The 19,023-nt window shown below is 39.2% G+C and overlaps 1 long non-coding RNA gene across 1 annotated transcript; it reads right to left on the minus strand.

The window, feature by feature from the left end:
- Nucleotides 1-15,075: 15,075 nt before the first annotated feature.
- LOC149768462 (uncharacterized) lies at nt 15,076-17,481 on the minus strand. The gene is made up of 3 exons (XR_016399692.1): nt 16,775-17,481; nt 15,997-16,044; nt 15,076-15,159 (listed from the first exon to the last, which is right to left on the minus strand). It is a non-coding gene; the product is annotated as an uncharacterized LOC149768462 (long non-coding RNA).
- Nucleotides 17,482-19,023: the final 1,542 nt, after the last annotated feature.

Consider the following 19,023-nt stretch of genomic DNA (forward strand, 5'->3'; position numbering starts at 1 on the left):
GAGGATTTCTTCCGGTTGATGAATCTTCTGAACTTACGCACGAGAAGAGCCTCATCATCATCTCCCTCATGATCTTCTACTTCACTGCTGCTACTGCAAGACAAGTCTTTGTTAGATGATATAGATTTGAGAGCTATTACCTTTTTCTTATGGGAGGACTCTTCTTCGCTGTGTTGCTTCATTGTTAGCTCGTGCGTCATTAGGGATCCAAGAAGCTCCTCAAGTGGTAGCTTGTTCAAGTCCTTGGCTTCTTGGATTGCCGTCACTTTGGCTTCCCATGACCTTGGTAGACAGCGAAGAATCTTCCTGACAAGATCACTGTTAGGATAGTTTTTGCCAAGACTTTTTAGGCCATTGACAATGTCAATAAATCTAGTGAACATGCAAGTGATTGTTTCATTAGAATCCATCTTAAATAGTTCATACTTATGAACCAATATATTTATTTTGGATTCTTTGACTTGATTCGTGCCCTCATGGGTCACTTCGAGTCTCTCCCAAATCTCTTTTGCAGAATTGCAAGTAGAGACCCTATTGAATTCATTTCTATCTAATGCACAGTAAAGCACATTCATTGCTTTGGCATTGAGTTGTGCCTTTCTCATGTCATGGTCATCCCAATCCTTTTCAAGTTTGGGTACAGTGACACCCTCTACATAGATGGATGGGATGTATGGTCCATTTAATATAATGGTCCACATCTCATAGTCTTGGGCTTGGATAAATATTTTCATCCTAGCCTTCCAATATGAGTAGTCGGATCCATTAAAGAATGGGGGTCTTTGGGTGGACTGACCCTCAATGTGGAAAGATCCAAATGGGGTTGTCATTTTGATCTTTTACTCTTAGGGTAGAAGAATTTAGGCTCTGATACCACTTATTGCCCAGATAGACAACCCAAGAGGGGGGGGTGAATTGGGTTTTAAAATAATTTTGCAATTAAAACGTTTGTGGATGACTAATTAATACTGTTGCAAGATGATTAATTAGTTGCTATGTGCTGTGAGTGAAATGAGAGTAAGAGAGAGAGACACAAGCAATCACAAACACAATATTTTTATAGTGGTTCGGAGCTAACCCTTGCTCCTACGTCCACTCCCCAAGTCTCACTTGGGAATTCACTATAACCCCTCGGATTACAGCCGGTTGTTTTCCAAGCTCACAACCAAACTTGTTGTTTTACGAGGTCACAACGAACTCGGTCGGTTTTCCCAGGCTCACCGACTAGAACCACCCCGATTGTTTTTCCGGGATCACAATCGAACCCTTACACCATTGGTTTCAACCTAGGCTCACCAACAAACCTATATACCCTTGATTCAATCCCCTGATTGAATCAAGTAAGGACAAGATGGAAAGAACAAAGACAAATAGAAAAAAAACAAAGCTTCTAAAAAGTAGATATACATCGATATTAATAAGAGTAAAGTTAAGAGCCCTCAAACACGTTTGAGTTGGAGAAGAGAAGGGCTTCTTGAACTTTGGGTCTCCTCTTGAAAATCTGGAAGACTTGAAGGCAGGAGGAGACTTCTTTTAATGCTGGGAAGAGTCGGTTGAATGGAGTTAATGGCCCTCTTCCTTCTTTTCCGTTGAAATCAGTTTGCGGAGAAAGGATGCTTGATTTCTTTGAGTGGAATGGTATTTTTCTGCCTTGCTACAGTCCTCTGTGGCTATTTAAGCCATCCCCCACGGAAACTAGCCGTTAGACACATTTTTCTGCCCGTTCTGCACACTATGCACATCCTGACAATGTGTCCGTTGGGGTCGGAGTCGACTCGCGCGATCTGGAGTCGACTCGGCTGTAACAGAAATCGACTCATGCTTTTCTGGAGTCGGCTCAGCAACTGTTCCGAATTTGAATTAAAGTGACCTCCTCGACTGGGAGTCGACTCGACTTAACCCGGAGTCGACTCGCCAAAAACTGGAGCTGACTTGGCATTCTTGGAGTCGGCTCATAACATGGAATTCATGGAGCTATTTTTCAACTTGGCCCACTCGAGTCGACTCGACAGTCCTGGGAGTCGACTCGGCGCTCAGAGCCTGAACTCCCTATCTTCTGTCTTTTGGCTCGTCCAGTCTTGGAGTCGACTCGAACTGTTCCGGAGTCGACTCGGCTCTCAGTTTCCGAAACTCAGTCTTCTGCCTTTTTGGTGTAGCGCTGCCTTGGAGTCGACTCGAGCTGTCTTGGAGTCGACTCGGCTCTTAGAGACAACAATTTGGTCTACTGTCTTTTTGGGGTCGCGTTGTCTCGGAGTCGACTCGCACATTGCGGGAGTCGACTCGGATCTCAGTGTCCGAAAACTGCTCTCTGACTTTTGCCTTGAATACAACTGAGAGTCGACTCTCGCTTTCTTTGGAGTCGACCTGCCAACCATCGGAGTCGACTCGCGTTCCTCAGGAGTCGACTCGGCTCTCAGGGTCGAAACTTGCTCTCTGACTTTTTGTCTGTAACTCCCTGGAGTCGACTCAAACTACTCCGGAGTCGACTCGGTAAGCATTGGAGTCGACTCGCGCACTTCAGGAGTCGACTCGCTGACAGGTTATAAATTGTGTCTTTCTGTTCATCTGTCTGTTCTCAGTCGGAGTCGACTCGTAATGTTCCGGAGTCGACTCGAGCCCGTGCCAGTGCTTCTGATACGCTTGGAGTCGACTCGTAATATCCCGGAGTCGACCCGAGTCTCAGACTTTGGTTCAAACTGACTTCTTAACTTATCCAAAATATCTTGAACCAAATCTAGAAACACTTAGACAAGATTTTCATTGAAACACTTGATTGAATTCATTAGTAAACAAAAGATATACTCAAATGCTTTGAGCTCATCAAAATCAAATAGGGTTATAATCAATCACTCCACACAATCTTTTAATTCTTCTTTTATGCAATATATTAAATTTTCTTTGATGCAATTTATGTTCTAAGCTTTTGATCTTCTTAGCACTTGTTATCATCCATTTTAATTTATGCAAAAATTTCCCTTTGAATAGTTAAACATTTCATGAATTCATAAACACTCTTTGATTTCTAAGTACTTGTCTTTTTATTATTTTTTTTTAAAAAAATATTCTCCGGTAGACTAGAGAATCCATCAACATCCTCAAAATAATGTTTTTTTCTTTTATCATTCAAAAATCGATTTCAAATCCGAGTGAACGTTCTAATTTTTATGCAACTCCAATCGCCTCCCTGTGGATCGACCTCTTACAACCGCTATTCTTCGAGTAGAACAGGTAAGAGTAAAAATTTAAATTTAACTTTTGTTCGTCGGTTCTAACAACGATCTGTTTAGCATATTTTTAGTTAGACAGGAAAGGACGAACAAAATTTTGGCGCCGTTGCCGGGGAGGCAAATCGAGAAGCAAGAACGATCACGAAGATCAAATCAAATTTTGGATGCCCGGAGTGAACGTACTCCGGTAGTAAGTTTTTATTTTTATTTTTATTAATTTTTCTTATTTTGATAATTTCTAGTTAATAATTTCGTAGTTATTAAATTCTGAAATTTGAAATTTGAAATTTAAAATTCAAAAAAAAATTAAAATAAAAAAAATTTTCAAAAATTCAAAAATTTTCTAAATTCAAAATTTGAATTATGAGATTCGAAATTTGAAGTTTAAAAAAAAAAAATTTAATTAAATCAAAAAATATTTATAAAAAAAATTATTATTTTTGCTAGTAATTGATAGGGTGCAATCCCCCGAGGTTATCATACCTCTATTGGGACTCCTCACGGAGTAATCTTCAGAGCTTATTCAACGGGCATTCGGAGATTGACTGACGTATAAGGATTAGTTTTAGTTTACATTCAAGTTATTGCTATATAAAAATTTAAATATAAAAAAATTAAGAAAATAGTAAATATATAAAAAAATAAAAAAAAATTTGCTTGCTCATTTAATCAATACAACCTAATGACATTGCATAAACTTTAAAAAATATATTGATTATTTGCTGCATTTAGTATTAAGCATTTGCATAAAGTAATTAAGGGCAAAACCCATTAAAAAGATAAGGTCGGGAAGTCATTACCTGTCCTTAGCCCAAAAATCACCACCTTGCATACTTATCCTAAGCCAAATTAAATTAAAATCAAATTAGACGTTGGCCTTAGGGTTTTCGAGCTCAATTAGGCTCTTGGAAAGAAGCGGCTGAAAGCCACTCCAGTGAGAATTTAGTAATTGGTGATGACTAGGAAAGTTTTACAACAGTGAGAACTGTTACGGGTATTGTGGTATCGGTGTATCCCTTCTGGCACCACCACACACCCCGGGACTTTCCTGGTCACTGATTACTGGATTGCTTAACTGGTAAGCTCAAGCTTAATCTGAAAGAGAGATTAGGAGTTGTCTAATCTATGAGAGAATTTCAGAAACTTTTTAACCTGATACATCTCTGTGCAACTAGATTTAAGAAGCTACTAAACCACACTTAGTTCTAAGACTAATAGGGTCAAATTGTTGTGTGGTGTTGGTTGTGGTCATCTGTGTCTAGCCCTTCTCTTCTTTTAGGATTTCGTTCATTGTAGGAGTCAAATCTAATTAAGTTGTGATAATGTATGCATGGTAGAAGGTCATTAAGGGATAAGTTAACCCCATTTGATCCTGAGATTGATAGAACTTTTCATCACAACCTGCGAACTATAAACCAACCGTCGATCTCTACAATGGGTGAACATATTAGAACCCTGAATGAATTGTTTGCACCCGCATCCGCTAGTCCCCCTACGTGCATAGTATTACCAATTAATAACGCAGCCCAATTCGAGATTCGGGCTGCAACAATAAACATGTTACCCAAGTTTCATGGGTTCGAGAGTGAACAACCCTACATTCATCTAAACAAATTTTTGACAATCTGTCAAACGTTTAGAAATCAAAATTTAGATGAAGAGGGTATTAAATTAAGGTTATTTCCCATGACTTTAGAGGATCGTGCTGCTGCATGGCTGTATTCCCTAGCTTCAAATTCCATCACATCATGGGAACAACTATCTAGGAAGTTCATGGCTAAGTTCTATCCCATGGTAAAAACTGAAAAAATTAAGGATGCAATCAGAACTTTTCGAGAAAAATCTGAGGAGGAATTTTTCCAACTATGGGAAAGATTCCATGATCTTTTGGTCAAGTGCCCCCACCATGGGCTTGACAAGGCTGATCTAGTACATTTCTTTTACAAAGGACTACCTCCGGCACATAGAAACATGATCGAGTCCATGCACAAAGGTAGGTTCATGGACCAAACCCCGGATCAAGCCTATGAATTTCTTGTTGACTTAGCCGAGAACGCCCAAAATTGGAGTAGCTATGGTGAGGAAGTAAATAGAGATGAGTTCGGGTCTAGAAAACCAGGTAATTATGAAATGAAAGCAGACCCAGAACTAAAAAATGTCATGTCCAATCTGGTGACTGGAATGAACAACTTAAGCAAAAAGTTTGATGCTTTCACTATTTCCACTAGTCCGAGTTCATATAAAGAGTTAAATCCCATCATGAAAGTGGATCACGAGTCACATAGTTTATGTATCTTGTGTAATAGTTCTGAGCATCTAGTGGAGTGTTGTCCGAGTTTACCCAACATTAAGGCTGAACAGGCAAATGCTCTTAACTCATATAGTGCCTTCAAGAAGCCCACCCCCAATTCATTCAGCCCAGTCTACCACCCTGATAATAGGTTCCACCCAAATTTTTCATACAAGCAAAATGAACCTATTCAGCATCAAGGTGGTCCACCAGGTTTTCAGAAGAATTTTCCGAGGATAGGTCCATCACAATAAACCAATCATTGGCTCCACCTATTCCTACTTATAGTGCCCCTATCCCTCAACAAACTACATCATTAGAAGCCATGATGGCTAACATGATGAAGCAGCAACAAGACTTCATCCAACAGCAACAACAGACCAACATAGCTCAAACCCAGACTAATCAATTCCATGCGCAAGCGATTGCAAAACTTGAGGTTAGTCTGAGCCAAATAGCTAACTCTCTACGGGATAGGAAGAGAGGTGAATTGCCAAGTCAGCCAGTACCTAACCCTGGTAGGCAACAGAATCAAGGGCCGAGAGGCCAGTTTCAGATTGATTCTAATGGAAACCCTACCCATGAAGTCCAGGCAATTACCACTTTACGGTCTGGCAAGCAAGTGGACAACAAAGTCCAACTTCCTGTGCAAGAAAAAGAAGAAAAGCATGAACCAAACCCCACCCAGAAAAAGGCACAAGAACAGGGAACACAAGGAATAGAGGAGAAACCAATAGAAACTTACACACCTAAGGCTCCCTTTCCTAGTAGACTACAAGACTCAAAGAAAAAATCTCAGTACGATGAAATCATGGAAGTCTTTAAAAATGTTCAAATAAATTTACCCTTCCTAGATGCCATCAGACAGATCCCCTCCTATACAAAATTCTTAAAAGACCTAACCACGGTGAAAAGAAAAACCAGTATTCCTAGGCAAGCTGTGATGGCTGCACAAGCCTCATCTCTTATTCAACAACAGATTGCCCCAAAATACAAGGACCCTGGTTGCCCCACTGTTGAAATTAAAATAGGAGAAACCATCATTCGGAGAGCCCTATTAGACTTAGGAGCAAGTGTGAACCTATTACCCTATTCTGTCTACACCGAACTAGGTTTGGGGGAATTAAAGCCCACAAACATTACTTTGTCATTAGCAGATAGGACTGTGAAGTATCCCAAAGGAATTGTGGAGGATGTGATTGTAAAAGTTAATGAGTTCTACTACCCTGTGGATTTTGCAGTCCTTGAAACTGAACCAGTAAAAAATCCAGAAAGTCACATCCCGGTGATCCTAGGTACACCATTTTTAGCCACTTCAAATGCTGTAATTAGTTGCCGAAATGGAATAATGACTCTAGCCTTTGGGAACATGACTGTCCAGCTCAATGTTTTTCATAGTAGTAGTCAGTCAACTGAGATGGACGATTTGGAAGAAATTCACATGATTGAGAATATAATTAGCAGTTCTTTTGAAGAATCGAGTTATTCTGACCCATTAGAAAGATGTTTGGCTAATTTTGGTCAAGATTGTGAGTCAAGTCAAGAGGTTAATGCATTGTTAGATTCCATTCCTGTGATGGATACTAGCAGATGGGCCACCAAGTTTGAATCATTGCCTATTTCGGAATCTCAGCTAGTGTCATCCAATGTCAAACCTCCACAACTAGAACTTAAAGACCTTCCCGAAAACTTGAAGTATGCATTTCTTGGAGAAAACAAGACCTTACCTATTATAATTGCATCGAATCTAACTAAAGAACAGGAAGAGAAGCTGTTAAGTATCCTTCGGAAGAATCAGGAAGCTATCGGTTGGTCTATTGCCGATATTAAGGGGATTAGTCCTTCTGTGGTCCAACATAAAATCCATCTAGAAGAAGATGCAAAAATTTCTAGAGAACCACAAAGGCGACTTAATCCAATCATGAAGGACGTAGTTCGAGCCGAGGTCATCAAGCTTTTAGATGCAGGGATTATATATCCTATTTCTGATAGTCAGTGGGTAAGCCCAGTTCAAGTCGTACCTAAAAAGTCTGGCATCACTGTGGTGAAAAATGATCACAATGAGTTAGTCCCTACTCGAGTCCAAACGGGATGGCGAGTATGCATCGACTATAGGAAGCTTAATGCCATGACTAGGAAAGACCACTTTCCTCTACCCTTCATCGATCAAATGCTAGAACGGCTAGCTGGCCACTCCCATTACTGTTTCCTCGATGGTTATTCTGGATATAACCAAGTCCCTATCGCACGTGAGGATCAAGAGAAAACCACATTCACCTGTCCTTATGGCACTTTTGCCTATCGTCGTATGCCTTTTGGGCTATGCAATGCACCAGCTACATTCCAACGGTGTATGATGAGTATTTTCTCCGACATGGTGGAAAAATTTTTAGAAGTTTTCATGGATGATTTTTCTGTATTTGGATCCAATTTTGATGAATGTCTGCACCACTTGACACTTGTTGTAGAACGCTGTAAACAGAAAAACTTAGTTCTTAACTGGGAGAAGTGTCATTTCATGGTAGAATCAGGTATCGTTTTAGGACACATTGTGTCACAACGGGGAATTGAGGTGGACAAGGCCAAAGTAGAATTAATTGCTAAATTGCCACCTCCCAAAACTGTTAGGGAAGTCAGATCCTTTTTAGGGTATGCGGGTTTTTACCGCCGCTTTATCAAGGATTTCAGTAAATTGTCGAAACTCTTATGCGATTTGTTGGCGAAAGATGCTACTTTTAATTTTTCACCAATTTGTATAACTGCTTTCGAAAGACTAAAGTCTAAACTAACTTCAGCACCCATTATAAGGAATCCTGATTGGAGTCGTCCTTTTGAAATCATGTGTGATGCATCTGATTATGCAATAGGTGCCGTCTTAGGACAGCGAGTAGAGAAGCTTCCCCATGTGATTCATTATGCGAGCAAAACTCTGAATGACGCCCAACTTAACTATTCTATCACTGAAAAAGAATTGTTGACAGTTGTTTTTGCCCTAGATAAATTTCGTCCCTACCTGATAGGATCTAAGGTTCTTGTTTATTCCGATCATGCCGCCCTTAAGTACCTTCTCACAAAGAAGGATGCTAAGGCAAGGCTCATTTGTTGGATCCTATTGCTTCAGAAATTTGATCTCGAAATTCGAGATAAGAAGGGATCTGAAAATGTTGTAGCTGACCACTTGTCCAGATTAATTGTCGAATCATCCGGAGAATCCATGCCTGTGTCCGAGACCTTCCCTGATGAACAATTAATGATGATTTCCCATACCAATGTTCCATGGTATGCTGATGTAGTCAACTATCTAGTTACTGAACGAATGCCCCGTTCATGGACCAAACAAGAGAAATTCCGCTTCCTAGCTCGTGTAAAATGGTATTTTTGGGATGAACCATACTTGTTCAAATACTGTCCTGATCAAATCGTCAGACGATGCATCCCTGAACACGATCAAAGGAATGTCCTTTTCTTTTGTCATGACCATGCTTGTGGTGGTCATTTTAGTGGGAAGAAAACTGCTGCAAAAGTTTTGCAGTGCGGATTTTATTGGCCCACACTTTTTCGAGATGCGCATGACTATTGTAAATCTTGCGATCGATGTCAACGATTAGAAAAACTTTCGAGAAAGAATGAGATGCCCCTGAACCCTATCTTAATTATAGAAATTTTCGATGTTTGGGGTATTGATTTTATGGGTCCTTTTCCTATGTCGTTTGGGCATCAGTACATTCTTGTGGCAGTTGACTATGTATCAAAATGGATTGAGGCTATCGCGTGTAAGACCAATGATCACAAAGTGGTGATCAAGTTCCTTAAAGAATCTATCTTTGCTCGTTTTGGCACCCCTCGTGCTATCATTAGTGATGGGGGGAAACATTTTTGTAATAAAATCTTTAAAGCCCTTATGAGAAAGTACAACATTAATCACAAGGTCAGTACACCATATCATCCACAAACAAGTGGACAAGTCGAAATTTCCAATCGGGAGATCAAGACCATCCTTGAAAAAACTGTTCATACATCTCGGAAGGATTGGTCTCTTAGGCTAAAAGATGCACTGTGGGCATTCGGAGGCTTACAAAACACCAATTGGAATGTCTTCATATAGAACTGTCTATGGCAAGGCCTGCCATTTACCTGGTGAGTTAGAGCACAAGGCCTATTGGGCTATTAAACATTTAAATTTTGATCTTGACAAAGCAGGAGAACATAGGAAGCTTCAACTCGATGAGCTTGAAGAAATTAGAAACGATGCTTACGAGTGTGCCAAAAAGTACAAAGATCGGATGAAGATCATGCATGATAAAATGATCATTCGTAAGGAATTTCACCAAGGACAAAAAGTCCTTCTATATGATTCTCGATTACATCTATTCCCTGAAAAACTTAAATCTCGCTGGACTGGCCCATACACGGTAGAGAAAGTGCATCCGCATGGTGCGGTAGTAATATGCAATACTAAAGATGGTAGGTCGTTTCAAGTTAATGGACATCGTTTAAAACCATACCTTGAGTATTTGAGTCCAGAAGTCGAGGAGACACGTCTGACCGACCCTGTTTATCATGAATGAATTATAATTGTCTGGCTGAAGACATAAAACTTAGCGCTCCTGGGAGGCAACCCAACATGTAAATATCTTCTATATATAAAAAAAAAAGTTCAATAAATTACTAACATGCAGGTTTGGGGGATTTTGCCCCAACTTTCAATTTACCCACCCATATCAGGTAACTTCTCCTCTGTCCTCTTACTGCTTTAAATTTTCTTTAACATTGAGGACAATGTTAGATTTAGGTTTGGGGGTATTTTTACGCATTTGAAATTTTATAAAAAAAAAATTTAGTTAAAATTTTTGAAAAAAAAAATATAAACAACACACAAGGTATATAAAATCTAAGAGCCCAATGACTAGTTGGAAGTAGTGCAAAGTGAGTTCTTTTTATTAAGTTCCTTTTAGTGAGTTGTAAGCTAATTAGTGCTTTGAATTTCACAACACATCTGGCCTGCATTTTCTAAGGTATAGGTTCGACATTGTGTTGAGAATATGGTAGCAACCTCGAATCCTGATGAACCATCTTTTTCTGATCCAAAAAAAAAAATGGTGGATTTAGTCAGGTACATCGAAAAGGGCTACCTATTGTCAAAGGTCAGCGGGCTTGTGATGAAGAACCCGAGCATAGGTCCGTAGGGGAGTCTTGATGCCCGACACCTCATGCCAACTGGTGTGAGAATTGTTGACTAATTGCTCGCTACATGGAGGAATCATCACAGGAGTAAAAGTGCATAATATATACATTATCATTTCTCTTAAATGCAAAAACAAAAAAAAAACAAAAAAAAACAAAAAAAATGATGAAAAAAAGAAAAAAAAAAGAAAGTATATTGACCTTAAGAAAGACAATAGTGTGAAAGCCGTCGTTGTAAAAATTCGAGTAAACTGGAATATTACAGATAAAGCCCATGAGGTATTAAAGTAAACATCCACAGCTCTCGAAATCCTGCAGATAAGATGATTTTGAATCAGCAAATAGGTCTTGTCCGACCAATTCTTGGAAACTACTAATATTAGCGATATTTTGGAGATCCGAAACCTTAGCTGGTGCATGGTCTAGACTTCACTAAGCACTCAAGTATAAATAAGTATTACAACTCCCTAACGGAAAACTTAATGACTTCAACTTAAATTGCATACTAACCTAGAAATTGGGCTACTTAGTAATTAAAATCTTGTGTGCTTTTGAAATTCTTATCAGTTATGTACTTGAAATTAGACTTTCATTTCACAAACCAAATTTTATTTTGGGATTGAAGTTTGTGGGTAACTTCACTGCAAACAATCACGAGACAACACTCGTCCACTAGGGTAACCTAGGGGTTTAAAGGCTTGTTGCACGTGCTAAGTGCAATCGTAATGCTCTACGAAAGTGAGTATTTATCTTAGTATATTTATATAATAAATAACATTTTTTGCACTCTTATGTTATCATTTTCGCACTAAATTGCTAGAGGGTAGCAATAAGCTAGTTGGGGAGTGTGATGAGAGCACAAAAGTGCGACCTACATGTCACCTAAATTAGTATTATTGCGAACCGATAATGATAAATTCACTGGATTAATATTATATTTGGGTTTGGCACAGATTTTCATAAATTAGAGATAAAATGCACATTGAGTACAAATTTGACTAAAGAAGGATCCCTTCCCAGATCCGACCCGGTTGAAGATCGGGTCAGGTCCGAGTCGGGTTTGGGTCCGAATCGGGTCCAATTTCCTTATGCTTTTAGGAAAGAATTTTGGGCAAATCTAAATTGACCATATCATAACTATGAGGTGCTGGGTGACCCATGACTTGAAAGACTTGCAATTGACCTCCAGTCAGAACAGATGACCCTACAAGCCAAATTTCATATCATACTATTTTTTTATATGACTAATTGAACGGAACTTGGTGTCTCCCAACTCCCTCTCAGGAGGGCAAAGAAAGGCCCAGACCTTCTTCCAAAATTCAATTCCATTGCAGAAACTGGCACATGACCCAAGCCATCTTCAAGCATCCACCGCATCCCCAGCTCCTTCCAAATCCTCCACGCCATCAACACGAACGCAGCCAAGCTCCATGTCGGCTCCTCCCCGGTGATCCCGCGTCCGTGAAGGAAACCCGAGCCTCCCAAATCGGCAGCCATCAAGGAGCCACCTCACAGATCGCGTCCAAACCTCGGATCCCGCCATCATTCTGCCCGGATTCCTCCGCATCCAAGCATCCGTGCCAGCTCGTCCGTGATCCAAGCCGGATGATCCCACGGCAGCTCGTCCCAGCTTCTCAGCCGTGCGCCCATTCCCGATTCCCAGCGAGCCCGTGATCCTTCTTCCGCATTCAACGCCCAGCTCCTTCCCAAATCAAGCGTCCACACATCAACCTCCCGTGATCCCAGCAGCGCCCGAAGAAGGAACTCCGCGCCTCCCTTCCGCATCAGGCGTCCGGCGATCTCGCGTCCGTGGCCAAAGAGGGAAGCCGTCCGGAGCACGCCCACCATTTCCTCGTCCATCCCAGCATCCCGGACGACCCATGATTCCATTTCAAGTGCATCCGCAGCTATAAGAGGGGAAGGAGGAAGAGGAAGAAGGTGTGCTGGGTTTTGGGTGGGAACCAAGAGAGGAGAGAGCTTGGAGGGGGTGGTGACCGGCGGGTCCTAGAAAGAGGGTAGTGGCCGGCTGGTCCAAAGGAAGAAGAAGGGTGCTCGGTTGGGGTTGAAGCCAAGAACCAGAAAAACGGGGGAGTGCTCTATTTCTCTTGGGAAGAAGAAAAAAAAAAGAGAAAAGAGTGTTTTATGTGAAAGTCCACCGTGGGAGAGAAAAGAAAGTAATTTGTTTTTGTTTTCTTTTCTTTATTTTATTTGCAAAATAGAAGGAGTATTAGGCCTCTAATCTCCAGTTTTATTTGTATCAATTTTCTTTTTATAAAATCTAGCAAACTTTCTTTCATGCAATCCCTGTTCTAGGTGCAAGTTAATTTCTGTTTTTTTTATAATGCAATCTTTTAATTCTTCTTTTATGCAATATATTAAATTTTCTTTGATGCAATTTATGTTCTAAGCTTTTGATCTTCTTAGCACTTGTTTTCATCCATTTTAATTTATGCAAAAATTTCCCTTTGAATAGTTAAACATTTCATGAATTCATAAACACTCTTTGATTTCTAAGTACTTGTCTTTTTATTATTTTTTTAAAAAAAATATTCTTCGGTAGACTAGAGAATCCATCAACATCCTCAAAATAATGTTTTTTTCTTTTATCATTCAAAAATCGATTTCAAATCCGAGTGAACGTTCTAATTTTTATGCAACTCCAATCGCCTCCCTGTGGATCGACCTCTTACAACCGCTATTCTTCGAGTAGAACAGGTAAGAGTAAAAATTTAAATTTAACTTTTGTTCGTCGGTTCTAACAACGATCTGTTTAGCATATTTTTAGTTAGACAGGAAAGGACGAACAGCTTGGGGAGTGGATGTAGGAGCAAGAGTTAGCTCCGAACCACTATAAATTTGTTTGTGTTTGTGATTGCTTTATTGTCTCTTACTTTCCCTTCATCTACTGCATATAGCAACTAATTAATCCACTTGCAAAAAGCTTTAATTAGTTACTCACAAACCTTTTAATTGCAATAATTATTTTAAAACCCAATTCACCCCCCCTCTTGGGTTGTCTATCTGGGCAACAACACTATAATTATCCAAGTCTAGATTAGCGAAGATGCAAGGCTTTAGTTCACTCGCAGTAGTAAATATTTTAGTTTAAACTAGTGCTGAGCTTGTGCAATGTATGTGAGAACTAGATTGGATTGTTATGACATTTTTATGATTCAAGATGTTTATGTTAGATTGTGGATTTTTTAACAATTTTAAGGGGTAGAACCAGTCCTACATGTCTCATGCAAAAGAGAGCTTAAGCAGCCGGCAAAGTAACTTTTGTTCACAAGAATTCATTTGACAAGGACACATGCGTATGAGAGGTTAGCCAAGATTTTTCGACTTAAAAAATAAGGAGATAAGCATAAGATTCGACAGATATAATGATATTTAAAACTGATCCATCCTCAAACACCACAAATTTGAAGAAAATATTAAACCAAGCTGATATGCAACTTCATTAATCCATTTTGAAATTTTAATCTTTAACAAAAAAAAACTTTCATAGGCACCTAATCTATTACCTGTTTAACTAACAACTACACTAATTTCACAAAATAGAAAAACTACAAAATCATTATAGAAGAATTAAAACATTATCACACTAGACCTCAATTAGGTAATTGAACCGGCCCAACCAGATTTAAATAAATAAACTAGTTATTAAACCACTTCAAGGTGGACCGGGTCCGACGGATTAGCTTTATCAAAATTGGCCGTGGAGGCTCACTATGCCAAACCTACAGCATTCGAGCAGTGGCTTGAAAAGAGGACAAACCCGGGGAAGAAAGAGCAAAAAAATTGTCCCAAATTTTGACAAATTCTCTGGTATCCTTCCCCAATCACCCCCAAATCTTCTCACTAACTTTCGATCCCAATTTTTCTCCCCGATTTCAAAGCCTCGTAACACTACTCTAGAAATCCAAAATGCTATTCATCTATCTAAGGTTTTCAGGGTCTCAAGGTCTGGATCCGCGGCTACGGCTATTGCCATAGTGGCCATGACATTAACGACGGCGGCAACAGTGCTGATGCTGGACGTGGGACCCACCACAACTACTCTGACGATTGTATGGTGACGATTGCACAAATGTCAAAGTGCAATGGGGATGAAACCTTACTGTGTGATCAATTAAAGCATTTTTTTGTCACGCCCCGGATTCGGATATGATTTGTCACGTCCTGGATTCGATTCATGACACGGCCGTGCTATTGTAGGTTGCTGCCCACAATAGCACGAAGCCCATGATAATAATTTTATTTCATGAAATAGGACCAAATTTGATCACATTTATTTACTAATCATAAAGGAGTGAGTACAGAGTATCTAAATCAAATACTTGAGTTTGGAATATTACAACCCAAACTTATTAACATAGATACTTCTAAGAATCCCTGTAACTATGCTTCAACTCCAATTTTCATTTACTCTTTTCCGCTCCTAATCGCCTTAATTATCTGAAATAAAAAAAAAAATAACAGAAGGGGTATGAGCTTGCGGCTCAGTAAGTAACCATGTACTATCTTATTAGATCAAGCATAATCTTTCTCATACCAATGCATCTTTTGAAGAATATAACAGTTATAGCAAAATAAAGCATTTCAGAGATGATATATTCAAATCGGGTCATAAAGCAATGTATGCTCCAACCATGCAAGTTCATAAAAATGATAATGCAAGTCATATAAAAATGTTGCCATTCATCCATACTTTATAAATCTTACTCTCCGACGGATGTGCTGCTATGGTCACTATAATCCCATGACAGGGCTCGTATTCGTAGTCGACGAGTTTTATAACTTATTCATATTCGTTACCAACTTTAACCTGTTGGCAGAGGGCCATATTCGTTAGATGCTAGCTCCAGGGGGTCGACTGACCTCTATTTCTAGAGGTGGGCATAGCTATCTGAGAGTTCATAAATCATTCTTCTTTTTCATAAATTATACTTTCATACATAGGTTGAAAAATAACAAATGGCATCATAATGTATTAAATTCATGATTATGCCACAAAATTCATTTTTATGCAATTTATCATAACCATAATTCACCGTAATGTATAAAATTTATGATCATGCCACAAATCTCATTTTCATGCAATTTATCATAATCATGATTTATACTCAAATATTCATGAAGGATGCATTTTAGTCAAACTCATGAATCACATGCAATCATATGCTTGATCCTACTTTTAAGAAAATACATCATACCAAATATATTTTTTGTTATTTTATTCTTACAATTAAACAGTGATTTTAAATTAATAAGATCAGTGCCAAGGTTACTTACCTCAATTCACCCACACAACCCTAATCTCGTCCGTCAAATTCTCTGTACCTATCAAACAGTTCCAGATGCATTATTAAATTAAAACTCTAACATGGACCTGAATAAATCTTAAGTCCCAATCGGATAATTTGGACTAAAATTCAACTTATTCACTATTTATTTACGTATTTTCTTTTATTTTTTTCCCCTTTTTTTCTCTTTTCTTTTCCTTTCCTTTTCTTTTCTTTTCCTTCTTTTTTTTTTCCTTCTTTTCTTTTTTTTCTTTTCCTTCTCTTCTTCATTTTTTTTTTCTTTTCTTCTCTTCCCTTTTTTTTCCTTCCCGAAACTTCTTCTCCTTCTTTCTTCTTTCTTTTTTTTTTCCCCTCCGCTTCTCTTCTCCCGACTTCTTCTCCTCCTCCCTTTCTTGTTCTTTCTTCACTCGTGAAGGGAGGAGGGCGAGCCCGTCGGAATACTCGAGAGGAACGGGCAGCGGCCAGTGGTGCCCCCGGCGGGCCAACGGCACCCGCAGTGCCTGCGGTGCCCGTGGCCGCAGCCGCTCCTAGGGCCGCGCTCGCGGCCCGTGGCCATGGCATGCTGTCGGCGGCCGGCGCCTGCAGCAGCACGGCCGCGCCTGCGGCCGGCGCCTGCAGCAGCACGGCCGCGCCTGCGGCCGGCGCCCACGGTGAGTCCCCCCGTCCCTTTCTTCTTTCTTTCTTTCTTTCTTCTATTTGATCTATCCTCCCGAGTGGATCGAGAGGAGGAAAGGCAGTAAAGAAAAGGAGGAATGGACGGATCTTACCTCACTAATGAGAGCAGGGGCGCAAGTGGTGAAGTCCGACGAGGAGAGGCGCCGGTGGAGGATACCGGAGGTAGAACCCAGCATGACTGCATGAGCGAGGATGGTGGAAAACGTCAGGCCGCCGGAGTGCCCAGATCTGGCAACATCCTGGTCCGAGGGCAAGGAGAAAATAAGGAGGAGGGGGGTCTTGGATCAGGTGAGCTATCGGAGACTTTTATAGCCTTCTCCGGGAAGAAAGAAAATGGCTGTGGCTCATTCACCGCCGTGATGCTTGCGGTGGTTGAGCAGAATCGGAGGCCATTCAATAGGCCATGACATTTCCGCTCCAGTCTCGCCACCGTTACCCCAAGGAAGAAGACCAGATGATCGCATCACGATCCCTTGTCTCGGTCTCTTCTTCAACCATGGGCTGAAACCGGTTGGGCTGGCTTCGGCCCAATTGGCCCATTTTGGGCCGGTTATTACATTCTCCCCTCCTTAATAAAAATTTCGTCCTCGAAATTTTCAGAATTTAGTCTTTCCAAATTTAGCGATATTCAACCCATTGCGTAACATAAATCCAAGATCTCATTCTCTTTGATCAAAATTAGTGAGATATATGACTGTTGATCAAGTGTCAAAAATTTTATACATATGACTAAGATTAGCACTAGATGAGTGACTAACTAAAATCTAAGATTGCAATCATTATCTTGATGCAAGTTTACACTAGGTCAGATTGGGATCATTTCACAACAAGATTGATAAAATTAATTGTATTTGAAATAGATCTTGGAATAAAATAGATTTCATGCACTTATTATGGTAGAGTACTAATCCCACAAAAGATACCGACCCGCCTTAATCAGAGTCAAATCATTAAATGGTTAGTAATATGATTCACAAAATAAACATGTAATGATGATCATTAGACAGCAATGGATATCATGATTATCCTAAGAATCAACACATTCTTCTCCACTAGAAAACTAACTAAAGTTTTCCGAAAATTCTACTTATCAATACAACTTCATTATTAGATCTTATCAAAAGAATAAGGTCCGATACCTTCAGATTTGACTCTTTTGGTAGGTGATTTAAATCAAACTTTTCTTTTGTAATCGAAAATCAACTTCTTAATTCTGAATAAGAACATCAAGTTTCTTTGTCAAAATATCAATTTTTCTCGATTAACCGATTTATTACAAGATTAGATCATAAACAACTCTAATCCATCCTTGATAGATATTCATTAAAGTCGATTGACAACCTCAATTTCTTTTAATCAGATAGAGGGTTGATATTATTTGAAAAGAAAAAAAAATCAAGCTTCAGATTTTGGAGAAAGAAGGTCTATACCAACATATTCCAGATCCAAGATCAAAATCGATGATCCAGTAATTCTAGCCAAAAGATGCTACAAATTTCTTAGCACGACATAAAATTGGAGAACCTAGGATAGCACAGCGACATTCAAAAAAAAAAAAATCAAAACAATTTTCTTTCATTTATCCAGAAGGTCCTACTACATAAAAAAAACATATCAAATCTTTTATTATTAAAACTTTCCGAATCAAAGGAATAATACTTCTGATCAACTTAGATAAATAATTCAGACCACTATGTTTTTGCTGCGCACTCTGATTCAAGACATCAAAATCCTTTGGATTCACTAATAACTTTTGATCAAAATACTACTTGTCTATGAACAGAACTATTTAATACCTCATTTCTCTGCCTTTTGCATATCATTTTGATGAACTTGTTTCTCTTCTTTGATTTCTTCCTTGTTCATAGCAGAAACCTTCTTTTTTTTTTTTGGTCAAAACATCAACTAATATTTATTTAATTGATTTATTGCAGGATCATAAATTACTGCACTTTATCCATAGTAGAACATTTGAGCCTCAAATATTTTTCAAGATTGATAATTATTCTCAAAATTTACTAAATGACTTTCAATCAAAATACCAATTTTGCATTGTAATTTGAAAAGATCTAATATTTCATATTCCAAGTAAACAAAGGAAAAACTCTTAAGTCTCATCCTCAAATATATTTTCTTTCTATATAACAGTTTCATGCATAATTGTCATACATATTTCATCCTCGAAGAATGTAAACTTTTATCTTGTCCCCCCCTTCCCTTTCTTCTTTCTTTCTTTCTTTCTTTCTTTCTTTCTTCTATTTGATATATCCTCCCGAGTGGATCGAGAGGAGGAAAGGCAGTAAAGAAAAGGAGGAATGGACGGATCTTACCTCACTAATGA

Source organism: Phoenix dactylifera, chromosome 2 (genome assembly GCF_051530095.1).
Source record: "Phoenix dactylifera cultivar Ajwa chromosome 2, Ajwa_hap1_PhDact_Kaust_v1.1, whole genome shotgun sequence".
Classification (NCBI taxonomy): Eukaryota; Viridiplantae; Streptophyta; class Magnoliopsida; order Arecales; family Arecaceae; genus Phoenix; species Phoenix dactylifera.